The sequence below is a fragment of the Bombina bombina genome, chromosome 2, assembly GCF_027579735.1.
Source record: "Bombina bombina isolate aBomBom1 chromosome 2, aBomBom1.pri, whole genome shotgun sequence".
Classification (NCBI taxonomy): Eukaryota; Metazoa; Chordata; class Amphibia; order Anura; family Bombinatoridae; genus Bombina; species Bombina bombina.
This window is the reverse complement of record NC_069500.1, coordinates 308,088,324-308,098,678: the sequence shown is the minus strand read 5'-3', so window position 1 is coordinate 308,098,678 and position 10,355 is coordinate 308,088,324. Positions and strand designations below refer to the sequence as shown.

At 35.8% G+C, this 10,355-nt stretch overlaps 1 protein-coding gene across 2 annotated transcripts in view; it reads left to right on the top strand.

Annotated features, from left to right (window-relative positions):
• Positions 1–1,494: 1,494 nt before the first annotated feature.
• The window catches only part of MARCHF3 (membrane associated ring-CH-type finger 3), a 444,776-nt gene continuing 435,915 nt past the window's right edge, over positions 1,495–10,355 (top strand). For both annotated transcript variants that reach the window (XM_053701629.1, XM_053701628.1), the window contains exon 1: positions 1,495–1,668. The gene's annotated coding sequence lies outside the window, so the exon portion shown is untranslated. The remainder of the gene's footprint in view (positions 1,669–10,355) is intronic.

Sequence of the window (10,355 nt, the reverse complement as noted above, 5' to 3'; positions counted from 1 at the left end):
ATACATTTGATAGATACGATAGATAGATAGATTTGATAGATAAATAGATAGATTTGATAGATAGATAGATAGATAGATAGATAGATAGATAGATAGATAGATAGTTTCCCAGACAGAGAATTACAAAACGTGCGGCCTAGGACCCATGGTAAGGTTCCCAGAGGCAGTTGCGGCGCCCGAGGCTGTGATTAGAACAGAGCACTCTGGAACGTATCTGCCCTCGGCCGAAATCGGAACATTCTTTAGCTTTCTGTCTGTCAGCCAAATGTCTGTCGGCCAAATGTCCGTCTGCCAAATGTCCTTCTGCCAAATGTCTTTCTGCATTTTGTCAGAGCACCAATTTTAGTGTTTTTTTTTGTAATGTTAGATTTTTTAATTTTTGTAATATTAGTTTTTTAAATTTAATCTTAAATCTTGTAAGTTTTATTTTATTTTATATAATTGTGGTAATTTATGGCATTTTAGGTTATGGGGCTTAGTGATTAGATAGATTAATTGTTTTGCGCTGGGGGGTTAATAGTATAATTAGGTAGTTGGAGTTGTGGGTTTTGGCGGTTTAGGGGTTAATATTGTAATTAGGTAGTTTGCGTTGTGGAGGATTATGCAGTTTAGGAGTTAATAGTGTAATTAGGTAGTTTGTGTTGTGGGGGTTTGACGGTTTAAGGGTTAGGTAGTTTGTGTTGTGGGTGTTTGCCGGTTTAAGGGTTAGGTCATTTGAGTTGTGGGGGTTTGGCAGTTTAAGGGATAGGTTTTTTTTGGTTAATCGTGCGAGCGGTTAGGGTTTTTTTGTTAATACTTTGTGCAGGCGGTTAGGTTTTTTGGTTAAATGCTTTGTGCGGGCGTTTTTTGTTTTGTTTGTTAATACTTTCTTTTTGGCGGTTAGGTTTTTTTGTTAATATTTTGTGCAGGCGGTTAGATTTTGGTTAAATGCCTGGTTTGGCTGCGCACGCAGCCTACATTATTTTGGCTACGCGCGCAACTGATGACGGCAACGTACGCGTTACAAACGCGATTATAGTATAGATTTGTTTTTCTACAAAATGTCTCAGTGCTGCATGAACCTATTTGCTTTTTGTGGCACTATTCACTAATAAGCAACCTAAGTTACTTTATCAGTAAAAATCATTAAAATTGCAGTATACACAAATACGCATTGAGCTGTTTTCATACAGTGTTTAACTTTGTTAATTTCTGGCTAATTGCACGCGTGTTGGGAAATCTGTACATCTAAATGAATTAAACTAAGCACAGTGATATATGCTCCAGTAGTGTGAGAGTTACGTCCAGCAGGGGTCCGCATCAGCCCCTGCTACAGACCAGGAGTTCACACCTCCCTCACTGCCAACTTTCCCACAGCTTGCAGCTTTGAATGAATCTCTTGTATGTCCCGCCCTCATACCGCATATCATTGGTTGCCTTTGTTATTGTCTGGAATAACCTGCAGTTCTGATTTGTTCTCGAAGCTGCCGGTCACACGTTTGATCCAAGCTTCCCCAGCAGGTCAATGAATTGACAGAGCACAGGACTCAGGCAGCTGTGAGCCTGGGGAAGTGAGTGCAGAGGATCTGCAGCTGCATTTTTGCACTAAGGCTACAGCAATCCAGAGGTAATAAGGCATATATTTCCCATCATCAAGCCTCTACTGGACATATGCTGACCCACTATAGGGTGAGTTGGAAATATGCTTTATATATGCTAAAATTGGAAATATATGTAGGGTATAATGCAGCATCTATCCAATCATAACTGTGGATATAATGCACTACTGTACTGTCAGTAGGACGGGGTAGTAAAGTAAAGCATATTTTAAATACAGCCTATTCATTTGTTGGTTATTCATTTTTAGGAATAAAATCATTTTGCTTAACCAAATGCAGACATTGCAGTGTTACGCGCTGTTCAATAAAGTAATCAGGTATTGTAAGGCTGGAACGTTTATTCACAGTGTTAGTTACTCGTATCTAAAAGAAAAAGCCCTTAGTTATTTGCCTATTTGATTTATAAAATGTTAAAAAAAAAGTACCAGTATAAAAAGTATTCAGCAATGCACATTGTTTGTGTAACTTTAATCACAATGCAACTGTATATAGCGTAATTCTGTTAGAGATGTGCCTGGGGGTGGGGGTAATCTTGAACTTCTACCCTGGATAGCAATCAGCAGGAGGGGCTGGTGATTGTCAGTGTCTGACTGGGTTTGATTCCTCTCTTGTCTAGCTTTGTGCTTGAACTAAACTTTACGATCTCTTAGCTGCGGATTCCTTGCTGCTGTTTTACAGCCCATCTGTTAAAACATAACACTCAGTGCAAAGTAAAACGAGAAGGGGAAACACTAAAGATGTGCTGTGACTTTGAACGCCTTCTGTCTCTTATACTGTGATCATGTGCAAAATGATAACACGGTTTCCTCACATTGTATCTAAGTAGATATTATATTATGTTAAAAGGGAAATACGCTGAAACGTGCTGCAACCGATTATTAAATCTGTATATCCTGTACTGTTCTTTATAAATTGGTCATATGCAGCTGTCCATAATGGAAAAGTATTCACAGAAATGATGCTGCACTTTTTTGTTGGTAATGTTGGATTTATCATATAAACTTTGAGTTTATATTTCTGTATTTTATATAATGTATAGTTTTATTAAATTTAATAGTATATAATTATTAAGAGCAAAGGACCAGTGTTCTCCCTCCTTTTGTGGACAAGTTGGCACCAGTATGATATTTACAATAAAATGATCATGTAGTACCTTTTATCCATCTTCTGGCTCTGTGGTGCAATGCCTTTGCACATGCAAGAAGCTAAGTGATGGGGTGCACATGTTTTCAGCCTCTTTCAGCTCACTAAATGCTCATATGACCCAATACAGTATTTATGACATTTATATATTTGTTTTATTATGATAGGGCCATGAACTGGTCATTTTTGTGTGTGTAAATCAATTACAATAAAAAGGCCCCCAAAGTTGAGTTTCATGTTCTTTTAAACTGCTATGTCTGCTCAGGAGGCATAATTCAGGGTGTGTGGCTGGTGAACCAATTAAAAGTGACATATGGAAGTAGCCACCAATGCCTGTCTAGTGCACAAATATTTGTACAATAATAAAATGCCCTAACATATTAGATCATTTTATTATTGCATAATTATGTCCCTTTAATATAACCAGTGTAGTAGTTTGTAATATTGTCTCTCCATAACACATACCAAGGTATTGTAAAGTATAGCAAATTGTAAGTTTAATCATAAAAAGTTATTATAATTATAAATAAACGCACTGGCCATCCACAGATGTGATGCAGCACATGGCAATTTGTTGCCATCTCCATCTATGACTGTAGCCTTGCCAGTTGTCCACCACAAAAACACTGGATGACCTGTAAGTGACTGGGCACTAGTGGTATGAGAGGCCACACAATTGTTACTCCACAAAGCTACTCCACAAAGCTCTTCCTTTGGCTGTACCGTACATTTTTCAAAGCAGAGCAGTGATATATCCCCTTGGCTGCCACTAACACATAATGCTGATTGTATCCTCTTTGACAGCCAACAGCAGACACACTGCATCATTTTTACCCTCCTATGGAACCCAGTAAAAAGCAGAACATTGGTATTACCACAGTGGCTACACATAACACAGAGCAGTGTTTTTACACCCCCTGAGACTGCCAGTAACACACAGGGATTTTTATCATTTTGGCTGATAGTAACAAAAAAAGCAGCACACATGCAGTGTTGCTTCTTTCAAGGTCATACTTGTAATATATAGAGGCATCTGAGTAATTTACAATTGAGCTGCCCCTCAAGGGACTTAAAAAATGGACATTGAAGTGTCCAGTATTTTTGTATAAATTTTACTGGGCAGCTTGCCAAAATAAAGTACTGTCCTGTTAAGTAATAGACACCAGGCAACCCTAATGACTGCCAGTGAATTAATAAGAATGTATATTAGTTATACTTACTTTATTGCTTTCTGTTATGTGACTATATAGTATCATGCACAATATATATATGCTACAGTGATCAATGCAAACTCTTGCATTGAACCAAAAACATGTTGTTGTTTTTTTAAGTTGATGTAAATTGTTAACATAATGTCTTTGTCACTTGATAAATGATTCCTAAGGAGGCAAATGTGGAAACTTAAAACCATCATCTATCTTATTACCTTCATACTAAACGCCCTGTCACAAGAGTAATTGACTGAAAAAATACATTTGATGTTTTTAGCTAAACTCTGCTTTTATGCTCCTGTACAGAAGAGGTCACTATTTTTCTGCTGCCATAAATGCAGACTTATTGTATTTATGTTGTTAGCGCCAATGATATGTGCGCATCCTTTAGTTTAGTAATCTCTGTCCTCTGATACGTTTATGTCACATGCTCTGACGATGCAGTACAGATGACCATAATGTTTACCACACTAGAGTGAGAGGTGTAGGTCATAAATAGATTCAACTCCCTCTGGCACTAAACAAGCTATTGTAATTTGCTCTGATGCTCAACTTGATATTGGCTAGGGACTTAAAAAAACTAAAGAACACAGATGAGTGGGTTTTTTTGCCAATAATTTATGAGTAAATGCTTGATGAGACTTCAGCCAGAAACTTAATGCAAAAGTCAATAGTCTTGTGGTTTTAAGTTGCACAACCTTGTAGGGGATTGTAGAACATAAGGGATTTGTGTAGAGATTACAAAGAGACTGTTTAACTTTTTTATTGTGAAGTTGTTTTGTTTTTTCCTCTTTAGTCAATACTGAGTTACTCTACCTAACTATAGTGTGAGCTCCTTACCTTGTCGTTTTCCCTGGTACTCTTCTGAAATGCTGACATGACAGAGAGAGATAGCAGAATGTATTCGAAATGCCAACAACTTGTCATTGGAGGGACTAATTTCTGTCCTATAAAACCACTGTATCACAGCGACACCCTGCATCTCTCTCTAGCTCCATTGCATGCCCGCTTGTGAAGCACTGCTCCACTTTGCCACCTTTGTCTATCAAGTGTAAATTAGTCGCTTCATTGCTGCATTTGCTGATGATGGTGTCAGACTTTCACATGGTGACATTTTGCTGTCACTGTGTAATAAACAGTGACAGAAAAATGTCACCATGTGACCAGTGTTTATCATGTCAGCATTTTGCTGTCAACATTTCTACAGCAAACTATTTTGCCCTGTGTGTTTTACTGAACTGGCCTATTTACATTCAAACACAAGTTACATTTAGGTCAGTGTGATTATAAAAGTGTTGTTTTTGAAATCTATTAAAGGGACACTCAGGTTAAATTAAATTTTCATGATTTAGATACAGCATGTAATTTTAAACAACTTTCCAATTTACTTCCATTAAAAAAATGTGCACAGTCTTTTATATTTACATTTTTTTAGTCACCAGATCCTACTGAGCATGTGCAAGAATTCACAGACTATACGTATATGCATTTGTGATTGGCTGATTGCTATCATATGGTACAAGGGGAGTGGAAATATACATAACTTTGAAATTTGTTATAAAAAAAATCTACTACTCATATGAAGTTCAGACTAAGTGCTATTGCATTGTCTTGTTATCTTGCATTTGTTGATTATGCAAATCTAATGTGTTGACTGGTCCTTTAAGTCATAATATAAAATATACTGTTAGTCTTCATACATCCTCCGGTTAACTAGAAAATAATTGAAAATAATTGAAAACTGTATAAAATGTTCTTTAAATTATAAAAAATACTACTACTGATTATCTTCTGTATCTCCTGAAATTTGTCATAATTATTGGGAGCTGCTGAAGACATCATGGGCGCGATCACATATATGGCGCAGGTTTCGGCACAAGCGAGGGAACCCCCGCCGCCCGTAATTTCACCTTCCATATCGGGGTATTACATATACTGCGCCGTCAGATGCTAAACTGGCGTAAGTAGAACAAACTGGCGATCTTCTGAAATGTGCGCAAATACACATTTTAGTCGTCGCAAGTAACTTACGCCAGTTTTTTGTCCATGGAAAGTGTAGAAAAAGAGTAGTTTTATGCAAATTAGGCTAACACTCGTAAAAATGAACCGCGATTTCAAATAAATGCGACACGTAATTATGCTACTCAAAATTCATATATAAACCCATATATAAAGAGATGAAGGTAATACAATTATGATTTCCCATTGTTCTCTCCTCCAAGTATTGTTGATTGTTTTGAGAAGAAATTTAAAGTAAATAAGCAAGTATATGTCCACAATGTGATAAAGTACCTACAAGCTCAATCCATTTGATTATGTCGTGGCTTCAAACTATTTCAAATACACAACTAAACCTTAAAAAAACAATATCATAGTATACTGTCCCTTTAACCTTGAGATGCTGCTTAAATGTATGTGTTTGTTAAGGCTTCCAGGGAGTTACGTTGTTTTTTTAGTCAGTGCAAGGGTTGCTGCGCCTGCAATTTGTGGCGAGATGAGAATGGAGTCGATTTTCTGAATTCTGCGCGCGTAAGTCCTTACGCTGTATATTGGATACCAAATTGAGCGTCTGTTCTATGTTAGTCTATGGTTAAAAAAAATATGGCCGAAGGGTGAAATATACGAGTGTAACTTGTATGCCACGCTGTATATGTAATACCAAAATCGCGTAAAATCTGGCGTCGCCAGCTTTTGCGGGCGACGCTGCATATGTGATCGAGCCCCATATGAGTAAGCCCTGACTGTTTCAACTGCATTACCAATTTGTTATAAAAAAAAAAGTAATTGAAAAAAAAAAAAGTGATGCAGTCTTCCTAGTTAAGAGGGGTTGTGTGGGTATCATGCATCAAAGTTTTTTATTTTTTTAGATTTCCCTTTTTTTTTAAAAGACAAATTAGTAGTGCAGTTGTCTATAGGCAACCTGCACACGGCCTATGAACTAGGCTATCAGCAACAACCCTAGTGTACTAAATGTTTTAGACCTCCTGGATGTGTATAAATGTCAGCAGGGTCTATTAAGCCTATGTGTATACATACATTTCTCGATAGTCCCTTACTAGTTAAAGAGAAATTATTGAACCAAACCAGAAGAAATTGTGAAATTTATACTCTCATAAAAAGGGTGACAATAGTAGTTGGTCCCTCAGGTCTCATTATAAATCTTAATCTACTTCCTTATTCAGCAAGTGTGGCCCACAACATCCCAAAACCACTTGCAGTTTCCCCTCATAAGCTCATAGTTGATGTCTAGGAACAACCAGTGTTTATATATCTAAAGAAGTAGACTTATTATTTATATACTAACAATTTAACCTTTTAATGCAGTTCTGTTCCTTCATAATTACACTGGGCTTTAAAACCGTTATGACGGAATAGAACGTCATAGCCAACGGCTGTCCTGAAGCCTTCTGTGCTTCCTGGAATTGATCGTGGTCTGGAGGGCGTTCCAGTTGTTCCGATGTAGACACTTTAGCCCTGGCAGGAAAGGGTTAAAGGTGTATTTAAAGTTTATTTTTGTAAATATAGAACATATTATTATGGGATAGGATTTAAATTGAATAATTCTAACTTGATTTATGAAGGTGTGGATAATACCATAAAACATTCAGCCAAGGTTAAAGGAATCAGTAGGTGTTGACTAATTGGATGTAAGGTTAGGATTGACCTAAACAGATTTTCTAAATTTATCTGGGGTAGAGTGAAAAAATGTAAATCTTTATTATTTTATTTTCTTAGCTTTTTTGGCTAAGTGGAGCAGATATCCTGCTGCCAAATATTTAAGAAGTATAAACCAATTTGTTTTCCTCTCCTGGTGCTGGAGCAGGGGGCTGTATTGCACAAGAATCTGCTTGTGCAATGCAACATCACAAGTAGTAATTGCAGGTGAACAGGTTCACTACTTGCAAACATGTCCACCTACAGGAATAGTAAATCTAGCCCTAAATATTTTGTATTATTTCTTGCATCTAAAAGAGGACATGATTAAATATACTGTATCTTATATATGTGTATCTCTCTCTCTCTCTCTCTCTCTCTCTCTCTCTCTCTCTCTCTCTCTCTCTCTCTCTATATATATATATATATATATATATATATATATATATATATATATATATATATATATAAAATTATATTTTTTGTAAAAATTATAATACTGAACTGAGAAAATATTTTATTTTTATGATTGTGAATTATGTCTTTGTCCACCAATAAAACAGTAGGAGTTCTGCTTATCAGCCAGTGAGCAGTCAGTCTTTATACACAGATATGTAATTCCTTATGGCTTCAGACTTAAATTACAGGAAACGTGGCAGAATAAATAATGAAAGTGAATAGCAAAGCTGTTTTATTATGCATATATAAACATTTTATATTACAATATCAAATAAATTTCCCTTTAATATCTAAAATTGAAATTTTATCTGGAAAATGTATCATAGGAAGAAAATAGACAGGCTGCCTGCCGTGTGCATAATATTAACTGGTTAGACCTGTGATTCCCAGTCAGGGTTTCTGGACACATCAAAATGTCACCATGCAACACCTGCCTAAAGGTGTCACTAAGAATTAGGGCCGGAGGCGATATGTAGACAGTACTTGAGATATGGCTAAAATCAGATGGGCCCAAAAAGTAGATCAGAATGTTTCATAGAGTTCTGATTTTTCTCTACAGCTGGTAGTGATAATATTGTCTATATTTTAAGTTAATGTGGTCTCATGTAAAAAAAACACAAAAAAAAAACAGGTGGGATTCATAATAATAATAATTATGCCAAACTTAAATACCTTTTATAAATGTATAATTCTTATTCTTAATAATAATAATATAAAACATTTATAAAAATTAAAAGTTTGTCTAGGGTACTGAATACTGACTGACACGTTTTAATCATTATAAATTCATTTTAAGAAACATGAACTATAAGTGTATAATTTATAGTTAAAGGGACAGTGAAGTCCAAAAAAACTAAAAAGACTTTCAAGATTCAAATAGGGCATGTCATTTTAAACAACTTTTCAATTTGCTTTTATCTGTTCACTTGGTATTCTTAGTTGAAAGCTAAACGTAGGAGGTTCATATGCTAATTTCTTAGACCTTGAAGGCTGCCTCTAAGCTGAATACATTTTGACCACCAGTGGGCACTAGTTTATATGTTTCAAATAGAAAAGATTGAGCTCATGCACGTGAATTTACCGAGGAGTGAGCACTGATTGGCTAAAATGCAAGTCTGTCAAAAGAACTGAAATAAAGGGGCAGTCTACAGATGCTTAGATACAAGGTAATTGCAGAGGTAAAACATGTATTATAACTGTATTGGTTATGCAAAACTGGGGAATGGGTAATTAAGGGATTATCTACCTTCTGGCATTGACTGTCCCTTTAAGTTCAAACAACATGATCCAATGTTTAGCTTGTTTTGTTGTTCTTGTATAGTATAAAAATACACAGGTGTAGCACTTATTGTTGCCTCTTTTGCGTCCTGGCCTGTGTGGTTCTGTTAAGATTAAAACAACTGGGAGCAGATGATTTTGATTTAAAAGAGTGGTGTTGTTGGTAGAAAAATGTGCGAATGCCACAAAAGAATGCTATCTATATATATCTGTCTGTCTGTCTCTCTTTTTCTGTTTGTCTATCTGCCTTTCTATTTCTCTGTCTCTCTATCTGTATTTATTTTTATATTCATCTATGAGCTTATATAGATGGCAGACAAGGAGTTAAAAATGCATTGTTTGATGAATAAATGGTTTATATCCAACATACATTGCACCAATACTAGTTAATTGTAATAATCAGTAGAGTACATGACAAACATTTCCTTCCTATACCAGCCAAACTTGATTTTAGTATCTGATAAATAACTGAGTTATGCTTGCTACAGACTTGTATTCCTGCTTAATACATTTATGTACATTTTCTCTACAGGCTTTATAGATCCGCTGTAGTTGAGGTCCATAGTAACATTACTAACTGAGAACAAAAGAAACAAAAATAATAGAAAACAAATAAAAGAACAGACTGTTAGGTATGATTTTGCTACTGGTGGTTGGTAATTGCTAATGTAAATCTTTCCTTCTCAATTAATAAACTACATCTTATTGCTCAATATACTATTGTCCTAATTGTCTAAAACATACCTTCTATATTATACAAATATACAGATATTGCAGAAGCTGTAACAGTCCAGCAATGGTCAGTTCAGACAGAACATTACAAATTGGTTGAACAGATTGCCTGTAGGATGGCAATGGCTGCTGGTATTTTAGGTATTGGGTTACTGTTATGAAGTCTGTGGTCTTTAACTTGTATTTTGTGATGCAAAATATATAAATAACACACAATATCTGTATTTGTATAAGAGGAGAAAGATCTATAGATTTACATGTTTAGGGAGCAACCTGAGAT